Here is an 18,103-nt window from a genome sequence, read left to right on the forward strand (position 1 = left end):
CTCCGTGTGTATCTGTGTTTGTTTATTTTTGTTGGTTTAACTTTAAAACTGTAGAGATCAGTTGGTTTGAATGGACATATCCCGGGATAGCTAGCAACTGAAGACTTCTAATCAGAATCCCATGTTCCAAAGTCACACATGTCAGCCACTGCCGGGAGCCAAAGGTATCTATGGAAGCCAAAACCAAAGCTCTCTACTGAAGACAAAGGTATCTACGAAAGCCAAAGTCAATTAGTAAGCCAAGGATATCTATCTACGGAAGCCAAAGTCAAAGCTATCTAGTGGAGACAAAAGGTGTTTGCTAGGCCAAAGCCAAATAGTGAGCAAAGGTCATTTAGTGGAGACCTAAAGCTATTTAGTGAAAGTTATCTAGGATCTTAACTCATGGGTGAGAGACTGTGAGGACATCCCTTTGTTAGAGCATCCTTGAGAAAACATCCCTAAGTTATCTTGCAGGCACCCTATTTAACACATGAAAGCACTCTTCCTGTCTCCTGCAGCAGCTAATTACCTTCCCCCTTTCCTGCCTTCTCCCTATATAAGCTGGGTAAAAATTTCTAATAAATGAAGCCTTGATCAGACAAACAGACTTGGCTTTCTTCCTTGCACTTCTTGTTCCCCTCCCCAATTCCTTCCACTCTCCTCCCTTAGGAACCCCGTTGAAGCCCTGCTGGACCAGGGCAAGCCACTATCTCTAGTATTCTTATGTAGGTTCAAATAAAAAGCTGGAATGGTCAGCTTAATGGATTTAGAAATGAATTTTCAATTGATATGAGTGTAAGTCTTGTGTAGGATTCCTGCCTGCACAAGAATGAGATGTAAGATTTCAGAAATCAGATGTCTGTATTCTTTGGCAAGGAATCTGATATATGACATTGAAATGGCCACATCTATGCCCAGCAACTAAATGGTCACCATGTTGAATCCAGTTGTTAACACATTCATTGTAGTTGTCTTAAGTAAATATTTCATCCTCTGTGGTTGAAAAATAAGAAACTTAAAGAAGTTTCGATGCTTGTTCATCAGTAAATGTTTTAGATATTATGACCATATTTCATGTTTCTGGAGTGGTATGGTAGCAATAAGAGACTTTAAACTCTTATCTGCCTCTGCTATGTGAATTTTATTTATCATGAAGGAAACTAGCTAGTAAACGATCAATTGACTAGATACGTCAGCAAGAGTATATATATGTGTAAATGCTTGTGTCTGACCAGATATGCATGCAAACACACACACACACACACACACACACACACACAGAGAGAGAGAGAGAGAGAGAGAGAGGGAGAGAGAGAGAGAGAGAGAGAGAGAGAGAGAGGAGAGAGAGAGAGAGAGAGAGAACAATGATGAACCTGGAGAGATGTGGGGCTGCTGTCTATTTTGATACTTGCATTTGTACCAGGTTGGGAAGTTTTCATTAACAAATACTCCATATATTTCTTATTGGTGATTAGGCTATTTGTCATGGCCCTATGGATGGTATCTTTTAGAATATTTTTATGGTGCTCAATTACTCCAGTAGTTCATATTCTTGTCTATTTTATGATTGATGGCCATGATGCACACTTCTTCCTTTGTTATATCAGCTCACATGATCTCATTTACTTGTTGAAAGCCAGTGTTGTATATATTTCATAGGAAAGTATAGTTTAAATTGTTTTATTTTACTTTTTCTCCATGATAAATTTTCAAGTCACTATTCTCACACAAAATTTCCATCATTATCAATTTTACTTTCTTTATAATACTGCCGCACTTCATTCTCATATCTTGAAAATAAGAAACCTATTGGTTACAATGGGGCAGAAAAGGGTTCTCAGCCATTAAGAGCACTTACTGTTCTTCTAGATGACCTAAGTTCAGTTTATAGAGCACACATAGGGTGGACCACAACTGCTTGCATCTCATACACCAGGGGATCTGACACCCTTTTCTGGCCTTCAAAGCCATAAGCACACACATGGCCAACATTCCCATGTATGTATGTACACTATATTTAAATAAAAATGCAATTAATATTTTAAAAATAAAGTAAGAGTCTATTTGGAAAGCAATATAATAAATACATGAAAATTAAATTAAACTCAAAATTAAATAAAAATTAAATTAAATTATTGTAAGTCTTAGAATATGTCATCTAGTAGTGTTTCAAGCCATGAGTTTTATAGTTTTCCATAGTAATTGGTTCTTTTTATGTATAATTATGTATTTTGCACTTCACTGCATGATTTAATTCTTCTCTTCCTTAGAACAGTATTTCATGTTTGTCTTCTCCCATTTTACTTTTATTTTTTTTCTCAGAATACAACTATAATCTTCTTTAAGTGGTAAAGATATGTGTGGAGCCAACAAAACCTTTAATCTGGTTTAGAAGAATAGAGTAGTTCTAATGAGACCTCGTACTGGTTTAGATGGGCAATGCTATGCTGGAGTAGCAAAGGATTACTACAAGCAAGCAAGAGCAAAATGTTTTTCTTTCCTCCATCCTTCTTTTCTCTCTCCTTCTTCCCTTTCCACCTGCCTATCCCTCCCTCATTTCCTTCCTCCCTATTCCTTCATTTATTCTTCCTTCACTTTCTCCCTCCTTCATTCTCTTCCTTCATCTTTCTCTTTCTCCTTTCCTCCTTCCCATTCTCCCTCCCTTCCTCACCACTCATTCCTCCCTCCTTTCTTTCCTCCCTTCTTTCTTTTTTTTTCTGTTTGATGCCATTCTTTCTATATAGAGGATGAAACACAATTGCTAGCTCACATGCTTAGCCTACAAAACACTCTCTTACTCAAAGTCAATTCAAGTTTCAGAAAGGGAGTGAGTTTCAGGAAGGGAGTTTCATCCTGTGAGTGAGTTTTATTGACATAATATTTGTTCTTCATGACATGCCATTTATAACATTTGGTTTTTCACAGATCAAGTTTTAACATGAATGGACATAAATCACATTTTCTAGCATGTTTCTAGACCAAGTCACTAGATTTTAGCTAAGAACAAAGAGACTATAAATTCATTTTAATCAATAATTGTTTCTGCTTAATATTTACACAATAGGTTGTATAAGTGCTGTGGCTTATTAACATGACTTTTGCTCAGTCTAGACTGAGGATTGTTTGGATGCTAATGAACAACTAAGATGATTATATAAGGGGCTGGAGAGATGGTAAAATGGTTAAAAGCACAGACTGCTCTTGCAGAAGACAGGTTTTCTATTTCCCGCACTCACATGGAAGATCACAACCATCTGTAATGCCAATCCTAGTGGATCTGACACCTTCCTCTGAGTTCTAGAGGAACCAGGCAGACATGTGGTACATAAACATACATACTCATAGAAATGATCATACACCCTGCAAACACTCTTGGCAAATTCTATAAATACAAGAGATGGAAGCTGATAGAAAGGGGGAGTCCATGGTGGAATGGTACATTGTGGTATCCCTCATAGATTTTCAGTATCTGTCCAATAAACTCACAGGTTTAAAAAGAGATCGAGAAAAGTAAAGCAAAGAGAAAAGCGATGTCCTGTTATAGCCTGTAGTGCAGAGCTGTCCTTGTACTTCACTGGTTCTTCTGCTTGGAGATATGACCAGTATCTGTAAAATGCACTGTTTGTTTCTCACATAGGCTCTTCATGTCCCACTGTGGAAAGCACACCTTTTCGTATAATAGTAAACCTGCTTCTCAACTTGAGGCAGAAACTAAGGATGCAGGTAAAGGGATGGAAAGTCCTGGTGGAGTTCTGCCTTAGCAGTGGATTATGTAGAGAGATTTCCAGGCAGACCTCCAAATGTATACAATGTGTATCTCACCTGCTGTGGGTTAGGATCACGAGAGCTTTAAGATGTTTCTATACCTTCACGTCTTTGATAGTCTTGTTCTTTTCTAACTTTAATTGTACACAGTCAGTATTAAAGACTGAAATTCCAGTATTTGTACAGTTTTTGTTGTTTCTTTGTATTTTACCTGTAAAAGAAAAAGAAAACCTAGAGTGCTGCAGCCTAGGTGAGGATGGACTCCATCCTGTCAGGTCTGGAAATAATTCTCCTGTTGCCTATTAAAATTTTGATTTTTAGCAAGTTCATTAGTCTCTGCATTTCTCCGAAATACAGATAAAATGACATATGCCAGCAATGGTTCTGAGAATGAAATAAGGAAATAAACATGAAACACTGTAGGGAGCATTCAATAAATAGTGGCTTTCAACATAATTGCTAATACTAAAAACCATGCCAATGATAATAAGGACAGTGTAGAGAAAAGCTATAAGAAAGCAAGCAGAGCAGAGAGCAGTCTATGCTTAGTAATGCCTCTGATTATAATTGCAAAACCTATGCACAAAACTTCTCCAACAAATGTTAACTATGAAGCTTGAGATTTCAGAGATTTGAAGCCTGTTATGTTTGCTTTATTTAAGGAATTATTCCTGCTAATTTTTTCGGATAGTGCATGGCGATGGAATTGCTTAGCCCCAATGCCTGTAGCCTTTCTTGATCTTTCCTAGAGGTCATACCTTTCCTGGTTTGGAAGGAAAGATCTCAATCTGATGGGACTACTACATCAGCTGTAAGGAAGGCTCAGATGTTCAAATCTGATATATAAACTGAAGATGAGAGATCAATTTTCCTGGGATACAGATGCTCAAAAGAAAGTGATATGGTGTACAGTTTTATCACTGAATCAAAGCTCTTCTTCCTAACCCAGGATATACTTCTCAAGTCAAGAATGGTATGAGAACAGGGTGTGAGTGCCTGAACTCAATCACAGAAATAGACTGTCAGGGGTAGGACAACAACAACAATTATTACTTTCATCTGAAAAGGCTGTAAGTCAATTGTTTTAAGCAGTACTTACACACATATTATTAAGCTTTTGATATGTTGCAATCTCTCTTGGCTTGTCTTTTAATCCCAGTCACTTCCAATACTAATGACACCAAGTTATCAAACTTTGGCATATCTTTTTATGACAGCTGGTCTCACAGCATAGCGTCAAACAGAAACTTTAGTATCACTCTGGGACATGACAGAAATGCAAATTGTGAACCTACCCCGGAATCATGAGTACGATGCAGGTATGTGTGTTCTTACAAGTCCTGTAGATAAGGATGCGGTACAATCTTGAAGCACTGTCCTAGAGTGGCACAGAGTTCTCCTGCTCGTAGACTGCAAAGATAACTCCATGTTCTTCTCCCACTACCTCTGACCACACCCAGTGCTGTTGTTTTTATACATTGGCATCCTTGTTATGGCCAGAAATGTAGACTTTCCCAACTCCTTCCTCTTCATTACATCAAATCAAAAAATAATCCAACAACTAAACAAGAGCTCTCAAACACATTTTCTTCTCCTGATCTCAGAACATTATCAGCTTAGCTTTCCATTTAGATAGATCTTCTAGCTCAAGGAATGTTCTGTTCCAAGTACTGTTCTAAGCCAGAGGCAAATTCAGCCCATCACGGTTTTTCGGGTAAGAATTTACTAGAACACAGCCACATACATTTGCCTACATATTGTATATGGCTTTATGTTTTTGGCTTTGTGTGTGTGTGAGTGTGTATATGTGTGTGTGCGTGCATGTGCTACAGACACATTGAATATATGCATGGCACAGATATAGTATGGTCTCTAACATCTCATGTGTACTTGCTGCCTGGGCTTTTACAGAAATGGTTTGCACACAATTATCATAGATGGTAAACATATTATCCTAATGGAATTTATAGTACAGTGGGAATGACCAAGAAATAAATTGAGTGCTTTGGTTATCTGTTTCAAAATCTCTCACATAGAGCAAGAAAATGTTCCAGGAAAAGTGAAATGGAGGTGGGTTCAAGGAGTTAACTAGGAACTCAGCAGGCAAAAAGGAAGTGCCTAGTTGTGCTTAGTTTGCTGGAACAGGGCTTAACTGTGTCAGTGCTTGCTGGAGCTGGCTGGTTTTCAGTGTAGCTGACAGAATGTCAACACTTCTAAAAGCCACTAACCCTGTCTTCAGAGGGGGACCTTCAGGATGCTTCCCTGGTGGGTAGCCTCACTTGGCCCTATGCTTCCTTATTCTAGAATGTTCAGTCATGACTTTGAGCAGCAGTGAGAACCTTATTTTTTAATTTTATATGCTCTATATTAAGACTATAAGTAAATGTACTTCTGAAATTCTAATATATGAATGAGTATAAGAAGGACCATTTCTTTTAGGCACCACATTTAGCCTCTGCAAACAAGTGAACTGGCTAGCAAAATAGTGTAACAACAATTTTTGCCTGAGGGTCTAAGGCCATCCAAGTGTTTCAAAGGCAAATCACATGAAGATTGGAAACTATTTTAACTATGAATTCCATCGTACACAGTGAACATTAATTTTTCTTGTGGAGATACTAAAGAAACCCATTTTTAAAAAACCCTCCACAAACACATGAAAACATGTCTGAAACATAGAGGCATTTGCTTTCTTTTCTTTATTATCCCTCACAAATTGCATGATAACAAAATAAACAATCACTTTTTTTTTTTTTTTTTGTCACCAAAGCCAGACACTCAAGAAGTATTCCTTCCAGCTTCCAAGAGAGGTGTGAGTTTAGAAGTACAGGTCACTGCCAGGCTCCAACAGTTTCTGGCTGGGGATATTTCTTGCCTCATTTTGTGGTCACATTATCTGCTTTTACTGGTGCCCCACTACCTCAGTTAAAACAGATATCTAATGCTTCTTTCTCCCTACAAAGGGATGCTAGAATAATTCCACCTGTTTTGTAGCTGGCACGGATGCCTTTGGCATGAAAAATCGAAACACTGGAAGCTTTTGGGCATGGTCTACATCTACAGCATCTCAGTGGGTGTTCTCCTCCAGCTAATAACTCATTCCCCTCCAAGGGGTGCATTTTCACTTCAGGCAGGGATGGCTTTGGATGGCAGTTTCAGAGCTAGAAGTAGTTAGGCAATCCAAGAGCCTTCTTACTCTCTCCCCACCCCCAGCCTCTCACATTCCTCATGAATCAGATCATTGGCTGCTTGCTCACTCTGTTTCCTAGCTCACAGCTGGCTTCCCTTATCACTGGCATTACTTTCAATCTTGTTGTAGATCTTGCAGATTAAAAACACTGGTCTTGAGAAAATTCTCTTTCTTGAAAGTCAATGCTTGAAGGAGATTAGTCCTATTTATATTGTAAGGCACTCCCTTAAAGCCTCTGGTGACTTTAGTCTCTTGACTGAAGCAAACCTCAGCTAATTCTCTTTATCCTGATAATCCACTCAAGTCCAATATTCATCACATGGCAAAATGAAACCTTTTAAGAAAGAGAATAAATGTGAAGGCTTAAATTCACATAGAATTTTGGTCTTAATAAATCTCTGAAAGAAATTATGAGAAAGTCAGGGATTTTATGTCCTGTTTCCAAAGAGATAAGTTGAAAGTGAATGAAATCCCATGCCACATACACGTTTTGTTCACGCTGAGTTTCTCTAACAGGTGTGTGTACTATAGACCTTGGATGAGGAAAAAGAAGCATGCGTTTATTCTCTGATCACACAGGATCAACTTTGCCCAGGGAAACTCTCATTTCTTCCTTACATCTGTGAAGATTTCTTCACGGTTCTCAGTCTCTATGTGATGCCTAACTTAAATTCACTAGATATTTAATTGCAGTGACAACACAGGTGTTACTAACAGATATTTGTAATATTAAGAATGGTCTGTCTTGAAAGACTCCCAAAATTATGCGGAAGATACATGCAGCTGTTCTGAATTAGGACCAGAAAACTAGGGAAAGTTAACAAGACCCACTTTAGTCTCTTTCCTAATAAAACTTCCTGGGGCACTAGAGGAAGAAACGAGGTGAAGACAGCAGGCCTTGTACATGTTAACATATTTCTACAGTCATGGAATGCTGTGATTAGCAGTTGACCAGGTCTCTGGTCAAATGTTTACAACTCAAAGTTTGTAAACCAAGCCTCACCTCATCCTGTGACTGCTAGTTATGCATCATATGTCAGGTGAGTCCACACAGGCTACTACAGGATATTACCAAAGCATTGGACATTTCCCTTCATTTCAAAGAACTTGGTCCAATAAAAATAAAACAAAATAGTCTCAATTAATGTTATAGAGGACAACATAATTTAGTTATGTAACAATTGTCTTAGTGTTCACCAAAAGGGCTTTCGAACAAGAGATAGATATGTGAGGAAAGGAATATTCAGTATGAAGGCAGAGGGTTTCCTCCCACCTCCAGGTATACTCTATTTGTTTCTCTACATTAACATGTTCAAAGTATTTCTGAATAAAGGTAGGTGATAAGATGATTTAATATTAGAATTTTTTTCTTAATTTCATTAATAGCATAGGTGTCAACTTACAAAAACCCAAACCACAGTTTCTTCGGTGTCCTGGAGTACTCCTCCCTTCCTTGGTTTTACCAGATCATGAGGGTAAAGGATGGTTAAATGTCTTTTCTTATTTCCAAAAGGATTTCAAGGTATTCTCCACTTTTACCTGCTGTAAGAACACAAAGGGTCCAGATGTGATGGCTCATGCCTATTATCCCAGCATTTGGGGAAGTAGAGGCAGAAGGATCTCTGTGAGTTCTAGGCCAGCCTGGTCTACAAAGCAAGTCCAAAATAGCCAAAGCTACTTACAGAAACCCTATCTTGAAAAACCAAGAAGAAGAAGAAGAAGAAGAAGAAGAAGAAGAAGAAGAAGAAGAACAACAACAACAACAACGACAACAACAACGACAACAACAACAACAACAACAACAGGTGTCCGGAGGGGGAGGGTTAATGAAGGGTTTGCCTTATCTTTCTGTACATGTGTATGTGGTATGCTTTAAGAAGATTGTTTGATGTGGGTTGAAGTTCTTAGCCACTTATGGGCCTTGGTTATATTTCAAAAGCTGAGCCACTTCTGCTTTGGGTAGAGGGTCCTGTGTAGATTATGGATCAATTAAAGGAATGTTCTTCTCAATTTGAATTTAAAGTTTACCACTTCGAAGACTTGGTATAATTGAACCCAAATGATTATTATTACAATCTTCAGTGATGGCTCTGCAGAGTTTGAAAGTTGAATAAAAGGAATTCAATATGATTTCAGGTGTTACAAATGTATAGATAATAATATGGAAATGAAAACTATTGTTTCATTGATTAGCATGATCCATCAGGGATCATATAATGACTTGGACCCCCAAACAGCATAGTTTTGCAAATTGAGAATAAAAATACAATCCATTTAGCCCCATTTAGCTGACCAATTTCTGCAGACATTGAAATGGGAATAGAGAAATTTGGTCCAATTTCACAGCAGGTGCACAGTGATTTGGTTCTGAGTAACATTTCAGTGAATCTCTGGATTTTCATCTGCCTCCAGGAGGATTTGTCTTTATTGTCTGTGTCAAAAACCAATGTGACTACTTTACCAACGTGGACACATCTTAGAAACTAGGGTGATTCAACTTTGTACACGATACCCACTTAAAAATAAAAAATAAAATAAAAATAAAGTTCTAAAATTCATAAAGATGCAGATTTTCACTCTTAAGACAACAGGGTCTTACTGGTGGCCCAGAAGTTAGTTGCAATCATGGCCCAGCTGATAACCAAGCATATAGGATGAAAAGAAAGTAACGGCCTCAGTGTGTTACTTTTAATGTTTTTATTTTCATAATTTCAATTCCACATGATCAGTGGAGGATGAAATAGCACTTTAAAGCAAATTATGAGTCAAGTGTAAGTGCAGCACAGCCATCACTTCTGACAAAAGTTGTACGGGTGAACTCACTCTATATCATTCATCAGCAAAAGGGAAGGTAGAAAATCTTTAGCCACAGTAGTAGGTGTGAATGGTAGTTATTGAAAGCGATGGTAAGATTCATGCAAAACGATTTTGACAGCCATTGTAATGGGTGTATCTGTAATCTTTCCTTTAACACCAGTGAAAAGTCACAGCTTCATTTAGCTTTTTGTTCATTTGTTTGGCATCCTATATTCACTACAGGAGAGAGATGGAGTGGGTCAACACCATGAGTGTCTCTGACTGTGGCTAATTGTTTCTGTAAAACCTTGAGGCCTCCTTTTTCCTATTGCATCTTTTTTGCTTGTTTTGCATTGAGAAAGGGCTTTGAACTTACTATGTAGACCAGATTGTACATGATTTCCAGTTCTCCTACCTGTGTTTCCTATGTACATGAGTTATGATATGTGCTGTCATATTTGCATTTGTTTCCTCTTTTTTTAATATTAGTTACATTTTTTAACTTTGTTGTTTCCTCTTAGTAACAATAAAAGTGAGTACCTCCTACAGTGTATCACAAATTTAACTTAGTAAAGATGATGAAGTAATAGCTCTCTGTGTTATACAGAATGCTGAAGAAATGAATCTCAGGATTGTTATGTAGCTGTATGATTTTTCAGAAGGAACATGAAGACTCTCCTAAGACCTGAAACCAAAGTTAAGAAAATCAGAAATATTCCCATAAAATATACTTTTCATGATTAAATGATTGCAGAATCTTTCCCAAATTATAACACATTTAAAACACGTTTTGAACTATAATAACGGAGTTTCGATCATCCCCCAAATTTTATATTATTAAAATATTTGTGAAGATATGAATACATTGATGCTACATAAAGGACCTATTTCTATGAGCTTGGATATGCTTGTTTATACTTTTCTCCTGGAAAAGTATACATTTCGAACTTTTAGTACGTCATAAAGTAGAGAAGTATAAACTGAAGAAATCTGTTTGCTTAATTTATTTGAAGAAAGAAGTCATGCATAGTTATTTTAGTTAAGGCTCAAAAGATAGCATGTAATATCAGCATGCTAAATCAGTGATTCCATGGAGACTGTGATGTTTCATTAGGAATCTGTTGTGCTATAGAAAGCTCTAGAAAGCCAAATGCTACTGTTCTGTTAAAGATATACATCAATGAAATGACTCCTAATAGCATCTTAGTCTCATAATGTTGAGCCAGGATATGTTTTAAACTTTACATATCATATCCGTTGCATATATATTATGGCTTCTGGTTTTATGCGCTTGTGGAATTCCTGTATGTGTGAATGTTTGTGTCTCTGTATCTATATGTATTCTTGGACTATTATTATTTTTTGGCTTTTTTTCTTCTGTGTTGTTGTTTTGATCTATTATGACTTTTTATTTTGTGTTATTTTATTTTGTTCTGTTATTATTCCTTAGATGCTTGCTTTTTTCTTAATGAGAGACAGAAAGTATGTGGATCTGGGTGGGAGAAGAGAAGAGAAACTGAGAGGACTAAGGGGATGGTAAACCATATTCAGAAGATATTGTATGAACAATATTTTCATTAAAAAGGAAGGGCTCTAGAAAGTATTCTCTAAAGAACTCAAAAAATATAAATAAACCCAAATGTCATTCGTTAATGTATATATGGACAATATTTGGGGCAATGCAAAGTTGGTCAATACAAAAAATGCACATATTTAATTACTAATGAAGCTGCATTTCTGAACTTTAGAATTCAGGAGACTCTGAGTTGGGTTCATTCTAAAAGCAGATCCTTGAAGATGGTAAGGCATGGATTCACAGGCCCTTCCTCTGAGAGTATCTGGCAGGTTTGACTTAGAGTAATGACTTGAATTCACTATTTAAGTTTATCTTTGAAATTGTTTAAATATTCAAATTTGAGGATTATGATCTATTATAAACTTTCCAAAGGTCCTGTCTGCAACATTTCAATAGACTGTGACACCTAAGTCTGAACATACTAAGTCTCCCTGTCCTTGCTGAGACTTCTCACTTATACAACTCTAAAATGTAACCAAGAACTAGCAATTTGTTTCCTTACAAAGTGTCAAGTAACATATCTTCACTGAATTATTGCATTTAATCAACAACAGAAAGCTAAGAAGCAGCTAGTTCTGGTGTTTATTTTTATTGGTGTAAAAACAAAACATAGAGTTTTATAGACACCATTATGAATCCAACTTCCAGTTCAAATGTAGGATGAGAATTAAAAATAATCTGGGCACAATGGTACAAACCTGTAATCCCAGCACTCAGGGAGGCAGAGGCAGGTGATCTCTGTGAATTCAAGGTCAGCCTGGTCTACAAAGTGAGTCCAGCACAGTCAAGGCTACATGGAGAAATCCAATCTTGGAAACAAAGCTAACAACAACAACAACAAATTCAAAATAGAGTGCTTCTTCCATGGCTAGTTGTGGGACACTGGGTTCCACAGCTGTGTCAGTGACCTTGAGGGAGCAGTTGAGAAATGAAAACTGACATAAAAACTTATACATCTTAATACTTATCAAGCTGGAATTGCCGAGCAACTAGCTAATTTTCCCAAGGTATCAGTCAGTTGCATTAAGAACTGCACCTACAGATTTTTGTAAGACATGACATATTTACTGGCACAAGCAAGTGGGATTGAGTCTTTGGAAGGTATTTTTTCAATGATACAGATGAGAATTGGATCTTAACAGGGAACAGTTGATACAATGAAATCATAAATTATTGAGCCAGAGAATAAAACAGTAACCAGTGTTGCACAACTAAAAGACTTCAAGGTGCCTGGGATTGGCTTTGAAGAAGAATTCCCATTTCATATCTCAGTAAGAGACTTCAGGGACAACTGCAAGGGAAATAATAACAAAATCTCCTCAGAATCTCAATAAACTTGATTATCTTCCTCAAGAAACAGATCTTTCTGGAATAGAAGCAATAGAAAAATATCTACTCTTTGTTGCAAGAAATTGACATGAAATGGAAAAATCATGCTAACTGCTGGAGAAAGGTGTGGAAAATCCACTCAGGTTGGAACATCTCTTCAGGTTTTCCATAATCTCAGGACTTTGAAGGATATGGTTACCAATGTCATGGTGGTTATTGTGCTAATATATAGAAGATAGTATCAACAATGCAAAGGACATCAGCCTTCTCCGTATAAAGTGAGAAGCAGTCCCAGGTGAGTTACTATGCAATTCTAGGAAACATATCAGCTTTTTATCTTCCAATCTGGATCAAAATGGAAAAACTCATGGATCATAATTGTGCTGCTTGTGAACAGGTACAGCATTTACAAAATAGATTAACCATGAAGATAGATCCTGTTTCTAACATCTGTTTCAGTGAAGAAGTAGTTAACCTGAAGATACCTGATAAAACAGGATCAGATGAATGGGGAGGAGGCCCCCCTATCAGTGGACTTGGAAAGGGGCACGGTGGAGATGAGGGAGGGAGGGAGGGACTGGGAGGGAATGAGGGATCGGGACATGGCTGTGATACAGAGTTAATAAAATGTAACTGATAAAAAAAATAATAAAATAAAATAAAAAAATAAAAAAAAATTGTGTGAGACAACATGGAAAAAAAAGAAGTAGTTAAGAATGGACAGCCTAAAATTTATACATGTTTTGGAGGGCAGTTACTCTGGCACTTTCTTTGCACTTTCATGCAGCAACAACTTGTTCTTTCTTTTGTAGCAGGTCTTTGAAAGTGAATACCCTAGACTATTACATCTTTATAATGACTTATTGAAGACTCTTAAGCTGTACAATTAAAATACCTGAGAAAATTTCAGTACAAGTTGAACTGCTGACCTCTATGTTGACCTCCCACACATGAAAGATGATACACAAGACATGTGCATACTGGAAAAGGCAGGTTATAATCCAGAAAATACTTTGAAAGATTCATTGAAACTCTCTGAGGCTGTTTCTCTCAAAATCCCTACTGTGACACTTCAATCTCATCAACATCGTTTTTCCTCATGGTGGCATAATCCTCCTTTCTTTGACAAGCTTGCTGAGATCAGTAAACAATAGCAAATGTTTAAGTTCTTTATATATTCTGGATATTAGCCCTCTATCAGATACAGGGTTGGTGAAGATCCTTTCCCAGTCTGTAGGCTATCCTTTTGTTCTGAAGAAAGTGTCTTTTACTTTACAGAAGCTTTTGAGTTTCATGAGGTCCCACTTATTGTTTGTTGATCTTAGAGCCTGTGCTGTTGGTGTTCTGTTCAGGAAGTTGTCTCCTGTGCCAATGAGTTCAAGGCTCCTCCCCACTTTTTCTTCTAAGCAGACACCAGCAGTGTGTCTGGTTTTATATTGATGTCCTTGATCCACTTGGACTTTAGATTTGTGCAGGATGATAAATATAGATCTATTTGCATTTTCTACATGTAGACAACCAGTTCTACCAGCACAATTTGTTGAAGATGCTGTATTTTTTTTCATTGTATGGTTTTGGCTTCTTTGTAAAATATCAAGTGTCCATAGGTGTATGGATTTATTTCTGGGTTTTCTATTCAATTCCATTGATCCACCATTCTTTTTCTATGACAGTACCATGCAGTTTTTGTTACTATTGCTCTGTAGTACAGCTTGAGATCAGGGATGGAGATACCTCCAATGATTAGTTGTTGTATAGGATTGTTTTAGCAATTCTGGATTTTTTTGTTTTTCCATATAAAGTGGAGAATTGTTCTTTCAGCTTCTGTAAAGAATTGTGTGGGTATTTTGATGGGAATTGCATTGAATATGTAGATTGCTTTTGGCAGGATGGCCACTTTTACTATATTAATCCTACCAATCCATGAGCATGGGAGATCTTTCCATCTACTGGTATCTTCTTCAATTTCTTTCTTCAGAGACTTGACTTTTTTTTCATACAGGTCTTTCACATGCATGGTTAGAATCATACCAAAATAATTTATATTATTTTTGGCTATTGTAAAGCATGTAATTTCCCTAATTTCTTTCTCAGTCCTTTTGTGTTTTGTATACAGGAAGGCTACACTAACAAACCAAGTAATCCAATTAAAAAAATGGGTTACAGAGCTAAACAAAGAATTCTCAATAGAGGAATATTGAAAGGCAGAAAAATACTTAAAAATGCTCAATATCCTTAGTTACCAGAGAAATGCTCATGAAATCTAAACAACCCTGAGATTTCACCTTACAGCCATCAGAATGGCTAAGATCAAAAACTCAAGTGACAACATATGCTGGAGAGGATGTGGAGAAAGGGGAACCCTCCTCCATTGCTGGTGGGAATGTAAACTTGTAGAGCCACTTTGGCAATCAACCTGGTGCTTTCTCTGAAAAACTAGGAATAGTGCTACCTCAAGATCCAGCTATGTCACTCCTAGGCATATATCCAAAAGATTTTTAACTATAAAACATGAATATTTGCTCAACCATGTTCATAGCAACTCTATTCATAACAGCCAGAAGCTGGAAACAACCCAGATGTCCCTCAACAGAGAAATGAAAAATTGTATCCATTTACACAATGGACTACTCCTCAGCTATTAACAACAAGGAAATCATGAAATTTACAGGCAAATGGAGGGATCTAGAAAAGATCATGTTGAGTGAGGTAACCCAGAAGCAGAAAGACAAACATGGTATATATTCATTTATAAGTGGATATTAGCCATATAATATAGGAAAAACATACTAAAATCTATACTCTTAAAGAAGCTAAACAACAAAGAAGACCCTAGGAAAGATGCTCAATCCTGATTCAGAAGCACAAACATGATAGACATCGCAAGCAGGAGAAGACAGGGGACAGGACAGGAGCCTACCACAGATGGCCTCAGAAAGATTCTACTGACTGAGGTATAGAAGCAGAGCCTGAGACTTATGAATAAACTTTGGCAGAGTGTAGGGAATCTTATGAAAGTAGGTGGGGATAGAAAGACCTGGTGGGGACAGGAGCTCCAAAAAGAGACCAACAGAGCCATGAAAACTGATTCCAGAGAGCCTGAAGAGAATGATACCTCTACCAAAAACAATGCATGGAGAGGACTAAAACCCAGGCTCAGAAGTAGCTCAAAGACTCAGTCTCTAAGTGGGGCCCCTAGTAAGGAAAGCAGGGATTTTCTCTGGCATGAAATCAGTGGCAGGCTTTCTGATCACTTCTCCCTGGTGTGTGCAACCTTGCCAGTCCACAGAGGAAAACAATGCAACCAGTCTTGATGAGATCTGATAGGCTAGGGTTAAATAGAAGGGGAGGAGGACCTATGCTATCTGTGGACTAGGGGAGGGGCTCAGGGGGAGAAGACAGAGGGAAGGTGGGATTGGGAGGAGAGGAGACATAGGAGGGTCCACAACATGGATAAAAATTGAATAAATAATAATAAATCATAATAATAAAAAAGCCAAAAAAGAAACAAACAACCCCCCCCAAAAAAAAAACTAAAGCAAGTGAACTTAATGTAGCTGTTGTTGATGAAAACTTTAAATTAGCCTTGTCAAAAAATTTGGCAAAGGCCATACAGTTATATGGTGTGAAAGCAGAGCAGCTTCTCTTTGTTGAAAGAGATGCAAGCCAGGTGATTGGGCCTCTCACTGAAGACAGAAAAGAAATGTGAGAGTGGTGAATTCCCTGTTTAAGTCACACCAAATTAGTAAATGGGGGTTGCCAGTCTAGCTCATTCTCATAAGTAGCTGAGCAAACTATAATGCCAGCTCTAAAGACAATCGATGGGGAATGCTCTACAGGCCTTATTGACTTCAGTGGCAAATATGTTCAAGGCCAGAGTCATAACCATGTATCAGGAACACTTTTCTGAGTCATTATCCAGCTCAGGAAAGCATGATGTTTTTTTTTATTCTCTATACATGAAAGAACTACAATGTTTCATTGCCAGAGTTATGAATGAGTACTTTTAGCAGTTTGGATGCTTGAATATTGTTCTTAACAACACTGAGAGGATTGCCACTGAATGTTTTATCCACAAGGCCAGTTTCATAGGACTTCTTGGTGAAGGTGGAAAAAATGCAATTCGCTACTGATTTTGCAAAGATGAAGTTGGCTCTGAGTCTACTTTGTAGACAAGTGTCTGATTTGGGAAAATTCTGTCCACTGCTGAGGTCATTTGGTCCCCTGCACTTGCAGACAAGTGAACATGTGGCCAACAGTCCAGCAGTGGAGATGCTATTCCATTAAGCATCATTACTCAGTTTTTATTTATAGGAGCACTGGCTGAGCTGAACTTCCTTTTGCAGAGGACAGAATGGTCTCATGAACACTTCTCACAGTGGCTAGATGATCATTTATCTGTAAAGGACAGGGTGCTCCTTCTCAGGGAGCCATGGAACCTTATGTTTAATAAGTTAGAAGCAATAAGAGAAGGCAAAGAATTTGTACCAGTTTAACCCGTTATGGTTCAAATGCCTCAAAAGACTATGCCTACTCTTCAGTGATGGGCAATCTCAATGTACAAGCCCATCCAAAAGTTGCAACTTGAAACTAAAGACTATAGTTTTACTTTCTGTATTTCTTATTGATCTTTCCTTGTTGCCTCTAGCACTTCAACCTTGAATTGTCAAAATGCAATGCTTGAAGGTAGAGAGCACCCAGATTCTCAGATGCTACCAAGATTAGGAAGCAAATGGTGGGCAGATGAGAGAGAAAGAGAAGCAGAACACTTTGTATGTTGAAGAGAAATGGAACTGGAGGGTAGTAAGGAACAGCCTGATGTGAGTAGCCTACACTGCCTCCTGAGGCTATGGTGAGGTCCTGGCTCATATTGCCAATAAGAACCATGTCTGCGTTCATGGCGCTGTAGCAGCAGGTGTCTATTTTGACGTCTGTGGCCCATGTTACCACTAAAGTCCATGTGAATGTTTCTTGTCTGCACTGCTGCCTTGGGCCATGGTGAGGTCTGAAGAATGCACAATCCTGCCCCCCCCCAGGCTCCAGCACTCTGGAAAGCTGGCCCTGCACCTAGCCTGGACAAAGTGGAAGACCTGGCGCTGGTAGCATGAGTGTGGGAGAACAGGCAAAGAAGGAAAGCTGGTGCTTGTGGCATGGGTAAAGGAGAGTGGGCATGCTGGCCAATTTAACTACCATCCAGGCCCAGATCCAGGGCTTTGAATTGCTGATCCCAACATCTGTGAACTGCTGGATCATGAAGGGGCTGGTGCTGCTGAACAAAAGCTGCAGGATCTCCACAACACAGGGCAGCAACAAGATATCAAGAGGAATCCAGGTGAAGACCCAATATTGATAGTGTAGCAGAAAGCAGAGGTCTCAAAGCAGACTGTGACTCATACTCATTGGAATTAACACTTAAAGTAAAGCTGTCTTGGTAAAGAGTATACTATGTAACACACTCTGTGATA

General features: G+C 38.1%; 1 protein-coding gene and 1 pseudogene across 35 annotated transcripts in view; one reads left to right on the forward strand and one right to left on the reverse strand.

The window, feature by feature from the left end:
• Window positions 1-18,103, reverse strand: part of Ptprd (protein tyrosine phosphatase receptor type D) — a 2,581,289-nt gene that overhangs the window by 828,027 nt on the left and 1,735,159 nt on the right. The gene's annotated exons all lie outside the window — the stretch shown is intronic.
• LOC110566285 (conserved oligomeric Golgi complex subunit 5-like) lies at window positions 12,313-17,182 on the forward strand (annotated as a pseudogene).

Source organism: Meriones unguiculatus, chromosome 12, assembly GCF_030254825.1.
Source record: "Meriones unguiculatus strain TT.TT164.6M chromosome 12, Bangor_MerUng_6.1, whole genome shotgun sequence".
Lineage (NCBI taxonomy): Eukaryota > Metazoa > Chordata > Mammalia > Rodentia > Muridae > Meriones > Meriones unguiculatus.